Below are 17,669 nucleotides of genomic sequence, written 5' to 3'. Positions count from 1 at the left end.
AGGAGCTTTTGCAGCTTAAGTGGACTCCCAGAATCATTAGGGGACGCTTGATACATTCGCCAGTGTGAGAAAGATCATGTGTGAAGCAGCAGCACAGCTCAAGTTGACTAAAGAAAGCTTGGAAACATTGCCTCATTAATTTTATTTAAGAAGCAAAATAGCTGGTGAAACTTGAACCTAAGCTTCAAATTCTGGACCTTTTCAGTGCAACAGAACAGTGCTACCAACTGCAGCACAGCTCAGGCGTCTTACAGTTTAAATTTCTCTCTGAAAATCTGAATATCAAATAAGAAAAGTTTCCATATGAATAAATGCTAAGTTATCCTCTGCAGAAGCATGTAGAAGACCAGTGGTGGTGGGTGTGATTTTAGACTGTTATTGAGGCGAAGTGATGGAAAGTTGAGTGGAAGGGAGAAGGAACAGCCCCAGCCTTGAAGACACGTAGAAGCAATGTCTGTTGAAGGGTTTAAGTAAGATTTACAAGGTGTGGACGGCAGCTGGACTCCGTGCTTCGACAGACGTCACAGGCGGACGTGTCCAGGACATGAGCTACAGGCCTTCTTACCTGTATTACTTGGACTAATGAGAAAAAGAACAGGACTGCAGTTTAGTGGTCCAAAAAGTTTATGATATGAATCTTGATATACAATTTTAAAATAGGGCAACAGAAAAATTATACATATATTTTTTTGTCTTTGGTGTTAAAGAAAAGACCCAATTCTGTTTTATAAGAGTCTGTCTCTCTCTTTCTCTCTGTCTCGACATTATTTGCTGTTCCTGATAATTTAAGGACTTCCTCAGACTGCACACATCAGTTCTCCAGACAGCCAGCGCCTCTTAATGTCCATACAGAAAATCAAAACGTGCTTTTTCATTTAAGCTCACGACAGAACCAAATAAACCATCAGTGATCCATCAGCAGACTGCCTCGTAGCTCCATAACATGCTGAGGTTGTGTATGGAAACATCTGGAGAACCACATGTTCTCTCATTTTAAACAGGGGCGAGGTTAAAAGCACAAGTCTGAATGTGTCAGGGCGCGCATAGCTGAGCGCCAAGCAGGTCTACAGTAACGATCCGCCTACAAACAATGACAGGAAACAACAGTCTTACAAATGTTACATCATTTTTTTCTATAATCCAAGTCAAGTTTTACACTGAAACCACAAAGGGGCTGTGAGTTTGTTTTGCAACCTTCATAGTCTTGAAAAAAATGTATTTTCTATTAATACAAAAATTTTAAATGAATTATTTTAGTTGTTTTTCCTCCATTGAAAATGATTTGTGCTAGTAAAATGTAATTGTCATCAGATTTCTGTTTGAACTAGAACATTTTTTGACGTCTGTTTTGATGAGTAACCTTAGAGAACAGGTGAAGAGCACCGATGGAAAGAAGAGCAGAAAACATTTGGATAAACACACACAGGACCATAAATAAAAAAAAAAAAAAAGAAATGTTGAATGAAATTTCGTCTGTTCTTCCATCCATCCAGATGTAGATCCATTCATCATCCCGATAGAAGGAAGTTGTTGCATCTTTTTCCATAAAAAAAGACGTTTTATTTCACTCGCTGCTTATTCATTGGCCCAATTTTCCTAAGGAGGCTAATCCCCCAGTCAGAACACAAAAATCTAATATTTGGCATAGATTCTTTTTTTCTCCTCCGAACAAATAACACGAATAAATCTCGGCTCCAGTAGCAATTCCCTTTAGAGCGCCATTTAGTCCCTGACGCCGTTACCGACAGATGGCTGACGTTGGCTCTGTTCACTTAATGCCACCAAACGTTCCAGCTGTTCTGGCACTCAGTGCTGTTGGAACAGCTGTGTTGCAGTGTTCCCGTCAGTCAGCAGCACTTCGGCTGCAGAACAGCATCATTGAAACTCCCAGCATGCTTTAAATCTCCCAGAGGGTCGATAGAGACGCAAACGTTGTTGTAAGTAGGAGGTCAGAACAAGGAGGTTTTATTTTCTCGTTTTTGTTGAACGTTTCATGTTGGGTTAGGCATGTGAAAAAGAAGCCAACAAGGCCCTGAGAAATGGTGGAAAGACACTATTTATCCTATTTAATGCACCAGAAAGTTATTGGTTTAGAGTAACGGTAAATTGCATCACTAGGGTGGAGGGTAAGAAGATGAATATACTGGTTTCCAAGACGAGGATCTGGTTTGGCGATTGTGTATTCTAGCATGAGCACGAGCAACGACTGGTGGTTTAAAATCTGTCTAGTTATGGAAAAAGGTAATGAGCGACAGGGTTTCATCCACTCTTTACTATTTGCTTCCCAAGCCTGTAGATGCAAGCTTTTAATTCTGGACAGGATGAGATACAATTTACAACTTTTTAATTCTCCTTCTTACATTTTTATTAATTTTTCGTTACCAGCTTTAATCGTTTTTCAAGTCCAGGTTCACACAGACATTACATCTTGTTGGCTGAAGAGATTTCTGCGCCCGTCTTGTATTAGTCGACTACAACTAATTGCATTTCTCACTTTATCCTGGACTGTCAAATTAAAGTTTCTCCTCTGCGCACATCAAAAACTGTGCAGCCGTCGTCTCCTTGTTTCACAATGGCCACGTGCTGACAGCAATCCAGTTGAAAAGAATAGCATTCTAGATGATCAAAAACTTCAGGGTGAGAGGTTAAATTACACTGAAAAGTTTCTCACCATGTCCAAGATGGAGAGCTAAAGAATGATGCTGCCATCAGTGGAGAGCTTGTTCGGCTTTGGACATGAAGAGCAGCAAATATTGTGTAAGAAAAACTTTCACGATGGGCTAAAATTCAGCAGGAAAAACAAAAACGGACGACATAAAACTGGTGTGAAAATATTTTCTCTCATCAGAATTGTTTAGGATTGCAGGAGAAGAATAACTGAGAATTACATCAGTACGTCCGAGTTTGAGGGATTCCTCCCAAAAACAAAATCATGAAAAAAATCATAACCTGAATTCATGTTGCTGAAGTTATGTTTTCACATCTAGAACTAAGTTATTTTCTCATTGAAAGATCTCTAATCTTAAAGTGTCTGTTGCATGAGAATCATTAATTTCTTTCTGTGCATCTTGTTTAGTCTCAACGTTACGGTTCAACAAAGTTAGTGATGTTTCCTCTGATTGATGTCCTCGCACTGTGATGGCTGTCAGCAATAATAGACTCACTTTAAATGACACTGTGCAGACAGAAGAAAACAACATTATGCCAGATAATTGATGGAACGTCCTTGTCACTTTGATTTAGACATGGCTAATTGCATACCTGCCCTGATGGGCATATGGCTCATAATGCCCATAAAATTACTTCTTCTCACAACATCGGCACGGTGGATGAAGTGTGAGACTGGAGGTCGGGATGTTTTCTGTTGCTTCGCTACAGTGTGGTATAAGCTGGAATAGTGGAGAACTCAATTATCTTCAACTTCTGAACTACACTTCAACATAAGTCGGATTCAAAACAGGAAATCTTGCTGTCGTCTTGAGTCGAAAAATGCACAGTTGTGAAAACTCTTGATTTTAAGTTGATATTCTGCTTAGAAATTGTGACTGTATTCAGATGTAGTAAATTCTGAAAGTGTTTACAGTCCTTTTCTTTTTTTTTTTTCCATAGGCCTTATTCAAAAAAGTATTAAATATTGGATTGAAAAAATGTCAGATTTGTGCCCCTTCAATTTGTGGTACAATATCGGCTACGTATTTGATAGTTTTCAAAGCCTCTGCAGTCACATTTTATCTGACTTTTACGTCATTAACGATGTCATTCTTCATCCTGCACCAACAGAAGCCAGATGCTGTAAATATATACAGTATATAAGCAATGGCTGAAGCAAGCAGAGCCCACACTTTACTTTCTTCTTTTCTTACCTTCCTTTGTGTTATGATCTTGTGACAATACTTTTGCCTCCCAGTGCGCAACAAATTTAAAGTCCATTATCCATTATCTGTTATTAGTCCATAAACAATGTGCTGCTGTGTGAGGTGCAGGTTATTCTTCTGTGGATGCTTGTTGCTCCGGGGTCATAAACTTTACACAGAGGTCTGATTGCAGCTGCATTTAACTTTTAGTATGATCGACCCACAGAAAAAATAAAAATATAAAATTGGATTTCAGCAACAAAACCTGCTGTGTAAACGCAGCTTAAATCCATCTTACAGGGGCAAATATTGGGGTGACTTATCCCTACATTTTTATGAATAAACTTGTTTCAAAAAATTAAAACTTTTTTTCTCTTGGTGTCAAATATCTAGGGTAAAGTACATTTCATTGTAAATGAACAGAATTTAGCCCTGTGATGGACTGACAACATGCCAAGTGTTGTGCCCAGGATTTTGCCAAAATATGGGAGATAGACACCAAGAATGTCGAATAGATTGGAGAGAATGGAAGCACTTTACACTAAAGCCACATTCATCCAGTTAGACTCTCAAAGATGCACATATCCACACACTAATCTGCCAAATGATAAGGTTAAGTATCTTACTGAGGCATATATAGACATGTGGCAGGAAGAAGCTGGAATCTAACCCTCAGATGCTACTCTTCCATGGATCTGAATCAGGTTGTAGCAAGAAAAAGTGGAGCAAAGGAGTTATGGTGAATACTTAACACAGTGTCTGCAATAAATTAATTTGCAGATATATCTTTAAAACATTTTCTTCTTCTCTTTCAGCTCTGCTCCCAACGGCAGCAGCAGAAATGAAGTGACAGTAGCCCCACATGTTTTCCCAACAGTTCATGAAACAGTGGGTTTTTTCAAATTCACAAATGGTTGGAATTTGTATGCTGACGTCTTCACATCTCAGTATTGTTTTAATGAACACAACCTGCCAAACCCCCAGCTGTATACTTTTGAAACATCAACATCACTTGTTTTAAAATCCACCCTCCGTTCCGTGAGCTGCGATGTTTCACTCTTCTGTCCGATGTAAGAGCCGGCCCAGCTGCTCCATCACCTCCTCCTTTTTATGAATCATCTGGTTTCTGTTTGTTCTCACAAAGAGGAAGGGGTAAGTGTTTGAGTCTGCGGGACTGCTGATAAAACTGTGAAAGCTTTTTCTGGAGAAAAGTATATTAGAACAATGACAATGTTTCGTTGCAGTGATTATAAATAAATGTGTCCCGACAGAAAGCTGGGTGCACACTGTCCCTTATGCAACCAAAGTGTTTTAATACTTGTTCTACCAGAACCTGTTCTGTTTCTGTGCTCCAGTTGTTCGGAAGTTGTAACATTCGTCTGGAAATGGACTCTGAAGAGTTGAAGGGTAAAGTAACAAGACCTGCAAGGGAAAAATAAAAGGAAACGGTCAGCATGTACAGTACTAAAAAAGGTGATGTTTATCCCTTTATAGAATTAAATAGACATTTATATTAAAAGAATCAGAATAGAAAGACACTGAAACTGGTTAATGATGACTAATGAAGATTTCTTAATTTATAGTGGAATTTTTTTTTATTTCCACTGAATTCAACCCTGCAAATCTTCTCTACAATTTCACTTTTCTCCTAGCATTCAGCTCAGATTTAGACTAATGGACCTAAGAGGGTGTCTGTTGTGTAAACTATGTATTATTGACAATGACAATCAACTTATCGAAACAAAACTGACCTGATAAATGATGAATGTAGAGCAACACATTCATAGTATTTATTTATTTTTTGTTGCACATGAATTAATTGTTCATGTTTTCTGTTTTCTTGTTGTTTTCTTTAAATTTGAATTGTTCATAATGAAGTAAATCATGACAGATTATGTCTGGCTCATGTCTGTGCAGCGTTGCACCTCGGATGTCCTCCGGCTGTAATTGCTTCTTTGCTGAAGGGAAACATTGTGCTGGCTGTCCTTTCCTCGTTGTGTTTTCCATCGCAGCAGAAGCAGTGTGTAATCCAGTTTGTCATGGCACAGATGCCATCATTTACATTACAGAGGACAGAGACGTGTCCCTGCTGGGGACGTGAAGAGAACTACTGCGCTTTCTGTTAACGTCTACACAACTCTCACAGCAGCCAACGCCTCTATGTCCGGCTCTCTAAACATACGACCAGACTGAGATCTAAAGAGGAGCGGCAAAAGCAAACGTGGTGGATTAGCAGGTGGATTAGCAGGACCCAGGACATGCTGCTTGGAAAATGAGCTGCTACAAAGTGCAGACTGGGGATGAAATAAAATCTTGGTCTGCAGAGGCCTTTGATCTGAAAACACAACACATGAACGTAGAGCCATAACTTAAAAGCAAGAGAGTTTTCTGTAGCATATAGAAATGTTTTTCTTTTGTTTGTTTTTATGCTTAAAACTCCTCTCTGTGTGTGTGTGTGTGTGTGTGTGTGTGTGTGTGTGTGTGTGTGTGTGTGTGTGGCCTTGTATCGCTGACTGTTAGCAAACAGCTACAGTGTTTAGTCAGAGGCCTTTTCGGATTCATCTGCCATCATAACTGAAACATGTTTTATATGACGGGTGACGGTGCTGTTGGAGGTTCTTGCGTGTTCAGACAGAATATTACATGATGTTATGTACTGACCTTGTCATCACATTTAGCGACTGAGAAGCTGTTTTCATGTCTTTGTTTGATCACCACAAAAACATATATTCTCTTGCTTGTTTTTATTTTGTTTCACTCAGATGTTGTCCTTACTAAAAACATAACAAATATCATACTAATCTACTGTTATGGTCCAAAACTACTTTAATAAGTTTACTTGTGGCTTGTTTTCTGCTTGTTGTGTTTTTGAAGTCAGAATAAAAAAACTCTGCAGTATCTCAGCTTCCAGCTCTCCTTTCTGTCTCATTAAACCTTATTAATCTCAAATCAGTCACATCAAATCAACTTTTTGTTCTTGTAGTTAATGATCCGCTCCGACAACAGCCTCTCAGAAGTGTTAGAAAAGCTACTTCAGAGTTCTGCCGCTTATTGACATCTCTCAGGGGCAGCCCCCCCACCCCACCTGATTTAGCTGCGCCATGAAGACCTCCTGTCCGCACCACATGATATACAACTCGTGAAATGGCACGGTTCAAGTGCAAATACACAACAGGCACATAAACACAGCCACTCACTCGTACCCGGATAAATTATTTATGAAGGCTCGGCTCTTTTCAAAGCGTGGAGTTCTGCATTGATTCCGCTCGGCAGCGAGTGGATGGAGAGGATTGTTGCAGCAGCAGCTTCTCATTTCAGCTCCGAGATGGAAACAATTAGATTCAGGCGAGCTACTTGGAATCAACAACATGCTCATATATACACACACAAAATGCTTGGGTTAATTAGCTTTATTTTTACCCAGAGTGTACGCCGAGGCGCAGGACACGTTTGTCTGAATGTTTGCAGCATCACGACTTCAGATAGTTAATTGGCTTCAGCTCCAAGAGCAGGAAAAGATGGAACACAAATCAATCCTCAAAGGAAAAGAGGTGACCAAGATAATAGCATGTGTGGCGTTTATTATCTCAGGAAATCCTTTGAAAGGTGATTTTCTTTGGTCATGTTTACCCACATCACTTATTATGACTGTTACCAACATCCCCACAGGGATTATTTTTGAAATAACACCTGTTTTCATGTGTGTCTATTTCAAAGAAGACAATCCCCAAGAATAATTCTCACTTATGTATGAACTAAATGAACCTCAGACTTTTTTTTTATGAAATCAAAATACTGAATTTTACTGTCAGTGTTAGTTCTGTGATGTTACACAATCAGTTTGTTGATGGAGAAAAGAAAACAAGAAGTCATTAAATGTTGAGCTCTTATATATCGGAAACCGGTAAAAAAAAAAAAAAAAAGAAAAAAAAAAGGGGATTTTATCGTGACCAGAATCAACTTTTTTTCAGTCAGACTTCAAGTATACAAACTAAACTACAGCTTCAACTGTGTCATTAAAGGACACTGAAACTGCAACGTGAAACTTTGTGTGCAACCACTTTTAGTCGCAATAACCAATATTAAAAACTGTCAGGACTTTTACTTTCGGGTCGGCACTGCAGAACGCTGTTTGCAAAAAGGAGCCGCCACAGAAACAGTTTCTTCCCCCAGGCTGCCACTTTGATGAGCACTTAACAGTCAGAGTGCCCAGCTACTCTGCAGGGATCAACACTATGCATATATGCACTGATTCAAGCCGATCTCCTTCTTTTGTAACAATCCCTGTGTTTATACAAATTTAGTTTTATTTCCCACCAAATCTATATACCAAAGTCAAATTCTTTGCTTCTGTTTACAAACTTGGTTAGTAGAGCTGATGCGGACTGTTATCGATTTCTGTCTGGCTTCAGTAGTCTGCAGACGTAACATCTGTCCGTTTCAGAGAAGCGAAACCACGTAAATAAATAAATAAATAAATAAATAAAATCCTGGTAAAAGGGCACACCTGTTTAATCGGTGATGGGATCTGGATTCACGGTGAATATTAACTAAGCCGCATAAAATGCGACTAAATAGCCGATGTTAATATGATTGTAATTTCACGGATAAAAATAGTACATGACCGATTTTTTTTTTTTATGTTGTCGGTCAAGATAACGGATAACAAAAAAAGTCTAGCGCGACCTGCCGCCCTGACACCAACTCACACACATCTTCATTCACAGTCTTACTTGTAAGTCGATTTTTCTTTTCTTGGACGTTTTGATGTTAGCTTGTCGATGTCTCAGTTTTATTCGCTGGGAAAATCAATAAGCAGCTTGAGGTGACTCTGCTGCTCTCTAGTGGCGAGAAGCCGTAATGTTGGCTGGTAACGATCGGAATGCATTTTGGGAGATGTAGTTTGTAGTCAATTTGTGCTCAAAACCTATTTTAAGTCAATCATTGGCCTATAAAATACTGGGGGCGGGGCACATGTGGCCCACCTTGAGTTTGACATGTGCATTACACCACAGAACTGCCAATTGGTAATTGAAGCAAAGTAGCTTTGATTTCAAAGAAGCCTACATTGAAGTCGATTGGCAAATGAACCATCACAAAAGAGGAAGGTTCTTGTCTCACTGCACCCCAAGAGATGCATAACCTACAAAAACCGTTTCTGTCTGGTTTCGAACCAGAGACTTTTTGCATGTAAAGCAAACATGATAACCACTAGACTACAGGAACTGAACTTCTCTGCTTTGTTTCAGTTTGAGGTTCCAAAGTTGATGATGTGAGATGCAACGCATGAAAATTTCAACTGAGGCTTGCACTTAGATGCCTGGATTCAGAGTACAGACCATGACACCACAGAACCCTTGCTGACCTTTAGTAAACACCTGTGATGTATAGAACATGCAAAATCTGTTTCTGTCTGGTTTCGAACCAGAGACCTTGTGCGTGTGAAGCCAACGTGCTAACCACTACACTACAGAAACTCATGCTCTTTGCAGTGTTCCTGGTAGATGATCCACATTTTGTTAGAGACTAATGTCAACAATGGGCATGGAACAATGTCAAATACTTATACCACAGATCCTCTCAGAGAGCACAGTAACTTGGTGAACAAACTGCCAGACTTATACTTGTGTCTAATTTAACATTACAGTCCATAAGCTAAGCCTGGGATCAAAATATTGTATTGAAGATGTCATTAGCAGAGACAAATGGTTCTACAGAGACTTGGCTAAATGGCTATAAAATAAAATCAATACTTACAAATAAAAGATGGTTCAAAAATAAAATTAACACATTAAAATAAAAAATATCTGTGAAATACAATCAACACTTGAAAATTAAAAATGGTTCAAAAATACAATCAACACTTCAATATTCAAAATCTCTGGAAAATAAAATATTATGTATGTTGTTTTGGAAAACATTAGAATATAAGCACTTTTATCAAATCTTCATTGTGGTAAGATCATGTAAGTTCTTCTTAAATCCATGGAAACTCAACAGTTTGTAAGGTAGGTGAGTTAGCTCAGCAGGTTAGACCACCGTGCTGGTAATGGTGAGGTCGTCGGTTCAAACCCCGTGTGGGGCAACTCATGTGTAAGGTCTTTCAGACAATCAACACTTCAAAATAAATAAGGGTTAAAAAATAAAATCAACACTTAACAATAAATAATGGTTCAAAAATAAAATCAACACTTCACAATAAACAAGGGTTCAAAAATAAAATCAACACTTCAAAATAAATAAGGGTTCAAAAATAAAATCAACACTTAACAATAAACAAGGGTTCAAAAATAAAATCAACACTTCAAAATTAAAAAGGTTTCAAAAATAAAATCAACATTTTACAATAAATAAGGGTTCAAAAATAAAATCACCACTTCAAAATAAATAAGGGTTCAAAAATAAAATCACCACTTTACAATTAAAAAATATATTTTTGAACCATTAAAAATGGTTCAAAAATAAAATCAACAGTTCCAAATGTATAATGGTAACTGTTTCTGTCTGTTCAGTCCATAAACTAAGCATGGGATCAAAAAATTTATTGAAGATGTCATTAGCAGAAACAAATGGTTCTACAGTGTCTTGGCTAAATGGCTAAAAAGTAAAATCAATACTTACAAATAAAAAATGGTTAGGAAGCGCATTACAAACCTTTGGTTGGAATGACGCGTTAAATTCAAGTCTCCATTACAGACCAGAGAAAACTAAAGAGAACGCAACGTTGTGTTAATCCATTTGAGGAGCCGGCAGTTTATCTTGAGGAAATAAATGACGATGCAAAAGTTAATTAGACTGTAACACGCGCAGTCCGCTGCTCAACCACTGCGGACGCGGCTCCGCCACTGCGAAGAATAAGAAACCGCTGGAAGTAACTCATCCAGCGGATTTAACAAATTGAGCCTTCTGGGTTCACGTTACCCAGGAGAGCGGCGCTCTGGAGGAGCTGCAGACATAACATCTGTCCGTTTGGGATAAGCGAAACCATGCAAAAAAATAAATAAAAAAATAAAATCCTGGTAAAAGCGCACACCGGACCGCACAGGGTAAAACACTCACAGAGTTCAGTTGATCTGTTTGGATCAGACAGATCCAACTGACTGATGAATTAGCGCAGATTTTTCTGCAGATGGGAACCAGGAGGAAGTGCGTTCAGACCCCAGCGGGTGAAGTGATGCTAATTTAAGTGAAGTCGCTTAATTTAATTTATTAAAAGTTATTGGGGCCTCAGTCAGTGTTTTGAGAAAATGTAGATGTATTTATCTGTTTAATTTGTGATGGGATCTGGATTCATGGTGAATATTCACTAAAAAGCATAAAATGCGACTAAATAGCCGATGTTAATATGATTGTAATTTCACGGATAAAAATAGTACATGCCCGATTTTTTTTTTTTTTTATGTTGTTGGTCAAGATAAGGATAACAAACAAAGTCTAGCGCGACACCAACTCACACACATCTTCATTCACAGTCTTACTTGTAAATCGATGTTTCTTTTCTTGGACGTTTTGATGTTAGCTTGTCGATGTCTCAGTTTTATTCACTGGGAAAATCAATAAGCAGCTTGAGGTGACTCTGCTGCTCTCTAGTGGCGAGAAGCCGTAATGTTGGCTGGTAACAATCGGAATGCATTATGGGAGATGTAGTTTGTAGTCAATTTGTGCTCAAACCCTATTTTAAGTCAATCATCGGCCTATAAAATGCTGGGGCAGGCCACACAAAATGACATGGCGGGCCACATGTGGCCCACGGGCCTTGAGTTTGACACATGTGTTCTAAAAGATCAAAAAACTTTAAATTTTAATGAACATTTAAGACTGGAACTGAAAGACTTTTTAAATATCCAAAATAAAATAAGTCTTTGTAAGCAAAACTGTCCTTCAAAAGAGAGCTAGCTGAGGCGAAAGTACCAAACTGAAGACTTTTATCATCCAGTTTTTGGTAGAAAGAGAGAAAAAAAGAGAATTAATTGATTTATCGATTATTATGACAGGCCTGTGGATGACGTTTGAGACACACAAACGTCTCCTGTAGTTTAATCTCTTAAAAGAAAAAGCAAAGGTTTTTATTGATATGCCCACATTGATAATGATCAATTAGTGAAACATATTTGTTTAGCAGGACCTGGCTGTGCAAGCTAGAAAAGTAACACACATCCACAAAGAAAAAATAATGGTGATGAGCTGTTCACACCATTAACAATGCACTGATGTCACCTTTGACTCATGATGCTAATTCATGTGGTTCACACACTCTTAACACAAACACTCAGAGAGCATTGGAGAGCAGCTAACATATGTGATATATAATATTATCTGGCTGGAACAAGATGATTTAGAGCAAAGGCTGAGGTACAATCATATGTGATGCGATGATACGAACATTAAATTATCTAATTTGTTTTAAAAAGGGATAACAGGTTGAGTCCTGGTAGAACGGGATTGAACTGGCAAATCCATGCTAATCCAAGGTTAGCAGGTCCATCTTCACTGTCCTACTGCATTTTAAATACATCAAGACGTATTGGGAAGTTAGCAAATGTTCTGCATCAGGAGTTAGCTGAGGAATTAGAAAAAAAAATAGTTTATGAAAGAGGATTTAAAAACTGAACATTATTTTATGCATATTCCCACCAACCTTTGCTATGCCAACAATCGAGCATCTCTCAGCGGGTGTGATGCATCTCAGCTCTGCACCCTTTTTCATCCCCCATGCGTCTGTAAATTACAGGACTTTTTCCTGCCTCCTGCGTGTCATGTGTCTGGGAAAGGGGTGGGCCGGGGAGAATCAGCATACTAAGACGCTGAGGCAGCTGGATTCCCTGTTTTCATGTCACTGGAGACTTCAGTTATTAGGATAGCATTTAAATCTAATTCATGAGATCAGTGTCACAAATCTCAGTGCGCTGGCTTCCAATAATGATATTCTTAAAAATGCATACATTACTGCCAGCTGTCACCGCAGCCATGCACTGTTTAATGCATGTCGTGTCTCATTTTAAAAGCTCTGATTTAACCAGCTTGCTGTAGTTTGTCCTTTGGGCTCCTTGACAGCGGTGTCATTTAAATAATTTCTCCCTCAGACTTTCACTGCTGAGGCTGTTGAAGTCGACGGCTGACGGATTGGAAAGACTTCTTGCCTGAGGATGAGGAGCGGGGTTGTGGTGCGCTGACTGAAGAGCCCAAGTTTTATAACCCTGAAGTGGAAATATTTTATTGAGTTTTTATAACAACAATCATTCGTTTTGCATATAGTTGGTTTCATTCATGGTAAAGTTTATATCACTGTCTTTGGTTTGCATAGCATCTGCAGTTCTGAATCTGCTTTGAATGGAGCTGAATTTGAATGTACTCTGTTTGTGACATTTTCATCTTTGATTTTAAACCTTAGTATACGTCTAAATGATGCATCTCAGTATATTTGGACTTTATTTTAATCAATGACAAAACCAGGTTATGTCAAATTAGCTTCCAAGTCAATCAAAGTCCAACCTAAACATGACGTGATGAACCAGGACTCAGACTTGGATTCATAAACCTGGTTGAAAAACAAAAATAAAACAGTTGTCCTCTTACATAATGCAACCATAAGCACGACTTTTTATCAATTCACCTAAAAAAAAATGCTTATTTTTCAGTTTGGTTCTTCAGTGAGAGACAGAGAATTAGTGTTTGGGCTGCCACAAGATTAATTTCCGATGCACTCGTGTGTTTGAAGAGGAAAAAATAAAATGTCCGTAGCGCTCCGATGTAAAAATATAAACAAAAATTTATTCCACAGTTTTTGAGAAAGTCTTTACAAGAGCAATAAAGTCCTTCACTAACCTCTACAAACAAACTACGTTGAAAAACCGTGTGGCTCAGTCGCTCCCTTAGCAGCGCCTTCCCTTCTATCTGCCGTCTTCCTTGGCTACACGGCCCACCTCATTTGCATAAAATTGCCAGGTGGCCAATTAAGCTATAAAACATACTTCTAGTAACACTTATTCACAATAAAACATCATGAAATTAGTTACATGTAATATTAATAATTCTACCTAAAATTTCAACAAAAACACTTAGTACATTTCTAATTAAGCAAATACATTTTAACAGTAACTGAATACTTTATACATTAACTTGGCCTCCACAATTAGCTTGCTTGCAAAATTCACCCTACAACCAATGTTTTGTGGAACATACTCATCCTTACGTCTAATATTATGTTCACAAAGTGCGTGAATGTGGATATATGACCAGAGCACTACATTATCTACCACTAACAGAAAAAAACAACTAAGCAGCACAGTGATGTTCTCTGAGTAGAGCTTAGAGGATCGTCCTTTTCAACAAACACCACCTTACATAACAGGAAGAACTGATGACAGGCTGCTGTTTGTTGGTGCAAAATAAATACTGCTCAGCTTGGAAACGAGATAAATAGTCAATATTTAAAGCAATACAAGCTGTGTAATGACTATTCAAGATCACATTGGACAGAATGAAATAGGATAAAACAAGTCAGCCTATTTCACACTTTTCACTAACATCACCATGGAAACGAGTTGTCTGTTAATTCTTCCTCTAAAAACTGAAGACCAAATCTTTTCCTCTTTTAATTTACTCTGTGTGTTTGGCTTGGTACCCTCATGGCCGTGGTTTCAAATTGGTTTTCTCCTCTTTCATAATGTCATACTAACTTCACCCAAAAGCTGAAGCAAGTTTGATCAAGATGACAATTTATTTTCTGACTAGGTGAAAAGTTTTGCAGTTCTTCAAATGCTTTTTCTTATTGTTCCTAATCCAGAACTTTTTTTTTTATTCCTCGCTAATAAGTCTTTTGTGTATTTGACCATTTCTACCTCTGAACCTTTTCTTGTCAGGCCATTTAATTTGATCTGCTGTTTCCCTGATGCTGCCTCTTAACTGAAACAGACAGCTCACTTCACTTTGTCCAGATGAGAGAGAATAGCAGGAGGGCATTGGGAGAACTAAGTAAAGATTACTACAGAGGTTTACGTTCACATCGTTTTTATGTCCTACATAGATTAAGTAAACCAGGGATTTTTGTCTTGGTCACGATCAGTCTCCTATGGAGGACCTGGTAGAGAAAGCTTCAGCCTGAAGAAACCACAGTGAGCCAGCTTTACATGAACCCGGCTCCTGCAGAGAGACTTTATCTAGGCATGTTGATTCCCAGCATTGCAAATATTACATTTTCTCTCCATAAAAAATAACTCTCTGGAAGCTTTGAAACTCTATCACTTCATTTCTTTGATTTTAGGTGAACAATTTTATACACATAATCTCCATAATCATATAGAGACCAAGCAGTGTGGAACCCGAGTCAAAACAAACCAGTTAGTTCTACAGCTTCAAACTTTAAATTGAGCGTGAAACACCTCGACTGGCCCATGTCATGCATGAGCAGTTTCTGCTTTCAGTGTTTCATTGTCTGCTGTTTTTGTTTGGTAAAGTGCCCAATAAGGGAAAATAACAATTCAAAAAACAGGTCTTTATTATTTGCTAGTAACTTCTACACATATTTTTTAGTCTATTTTTGATTAAATTTTGATATATTATTTGTAGTATGTTGTAAATTTGCCCCTATAGTACAGTCTTATTGTCTTTTTTTTTTCTGTTTTTATGCCTTAGTGTGAATATGCATGCTTCCATTTACCTTTAACTTGGTACTGGTACGCCTGTATTTCCAAACCGTGAGATAATAAGGGATATTCTAATCTATTGTATTCTTCTATAAAAGAAAGTTGAAAAGTGAAGGGACATTAGTCAATAAGGAAGCGCACAAAATAAAACAAATAAGCTCTTTTCATACCTGTGAAGGTATGAAGAGAGCAGCAAGATTTTAAAAATAGAGGATGTGTGAGGAATGGAGGAGAAATACGTTGGTGCTGATTGATGTGGAGATGCAGTAACTACAGAGGATTAAAGTTAGCAAGCCACATTAAGACATAGTGAGACAGGCCATGATGTATGACTTATTAAAAGTTGCTTTAATTATCATACTTTTCCAGTATTCAGGATACATAAGAACATAAACATCTCATTAAAAGTTTACTGTGAAGCTTGAGATGAACAAATCCAATTATTTGATGGCTAATGTTTCCGTAAGATACATGCTAGAAATGTTAAAAATATTTGACAACTGCTTTTTCAAATTCGTCCAACTCTGGAATAACACAGATGTTCAGAGAAATCCAACCAAAATCATTACATTTAACGCTAGACCAGTGATAAGCATATTCACCAAATGTAGATGCTAACAGGTCAAGCTAAAGCAAAAAGAAGAGACGACACAGGTGGCCAGTGAGGAGTTTTCAGAAACAAGAACAAAAAACAGAAGTTTCCAAAGAGGAAGCTGGATTTTATAGAAAGGCACGTTGGCTGTTCATTTAAGCTGCTTCTCAAGTTGGCCTGTTTCTTTACCCCTTTTCCTCCAAACCTGGGGTATCTTCACAACCACAAGCTTTATAACATTACAACAGAGTTGTCAGAATAAAGATAGTTGTTACTCCATCACAGTAAATTTCCCCAGAGCTCAGTGAAAAATTAATTATCTGCAGTGAAAATAACAAAACACATCTTAGAGTGAAAACCACCTTTGAATCATAAACCTGTGGTAGGAATCTGTGGCATAATATCTGATGAGTAACTGCAAATACATATGAGGTAAAATAAATCTCAGCAGAAGGATGATTCATCACATTTGTCAACCAAAATTGGCACCACATGTGTAATTTGACCTTTCTCACATGCCAGACTGGGGAATCAATTACGTTTCGCTGACATATCACCACGGCTATTAATTCGATTTGAATGAAATAGTTTTTGGCTCATTTTTGAAGTTTAGCCGAAGCTCAATCTGTTTTACTGATAAAACACACAGAAAAAGAAGGAAAAAATCCAAAAGATATAAAAGGGTGGAAGGCGTTATCAAAACAAGTCTGAACATATTTTAACAAACCGAGTGTTTTGTTCATTTGAAGATTCCAGTTTTGTCCGACGTGGAAATGTTGGCATCTATTAAGAAATTACACAGTTCAGGTCAGAGTCTGTTCTGTATAAAGTCACAAAGGGTGATGTTTACAAGTCAAATAAGTGTTAATCATACTAAACTCAATAACTTGTTAATGATCACGCGGGTTTTTCAAAGCTTTCCTGCTGAGCTCAGGCCCTCTTGAGTAAGTGCTGATGAAAATGAATCCAAAGCAGCTTAAACCCCACTTGGAAACTCGGTGTTAGAAGAGCAAGGAATATGAAATTATTTGTTTGGAGAAGCTGGGAACGAGCCTTCAGATCCTCTTTGGTTCTGCCTGCTCTTTAATAACCTGCAGTGAAAGTTTGGGGTTGTATTACATCAAATTTCACTCATATTACCATTGACCAAACTGCTGGAGCTGCGAGCTTAACTTTCTAGCTCTCGCTGAAGCTGCAACAACAAATGTTTTATTCACAGTGGGAACTACAGCTGAGTATACACAAACACACACACACCTGCTCAGCATTCCCAGATTTCCTGCTGTTCTCCTGAGACGATGTTGCTGAATACTGATGAAGTTTTGATGTTAGTCGTTTTTTTTGTTTTTTTTTTTTCCTGCAGCTTCTCTTGTTGGATTTGTTGGGAGTTTTTGGACTTCATAAGAATTCGTTACATTTTATCTCAGACTTGAAAAAAAATTAAATAAAATAGACGTTCGTCTCCGTCTGTGTGATTTGGATGCATCAGAACATCACGATAAATCCTCTGGTCCTCACCACCTCAGTGTATGTAAACACAAGATGTTGCAGAAATGTTAGCACTTCTTCACTGGATGC

Source organism: Poecilia mexicana, unplaced genomic scaffold (genome assembly GCF_051168715.1).
Source record: "Poecilia mexicana isolate PSO_F unplaced genomic scaffold, ASM5116871v1 scaffold_22, whole genome shotgun sequence".
NCBI classification, from domain to species: domain Eukaryota; kingdom Metazoa; phylum Chordata; class Actinopteri; order Cyprinodontiformes; family Poeciliidae; genus Poecilia; species Poecilia mexicana.
The sequence above is the reverse complement of the archived record's forward strand: the minus strand, read 5'-3'. Positions refer to the sequence as shown.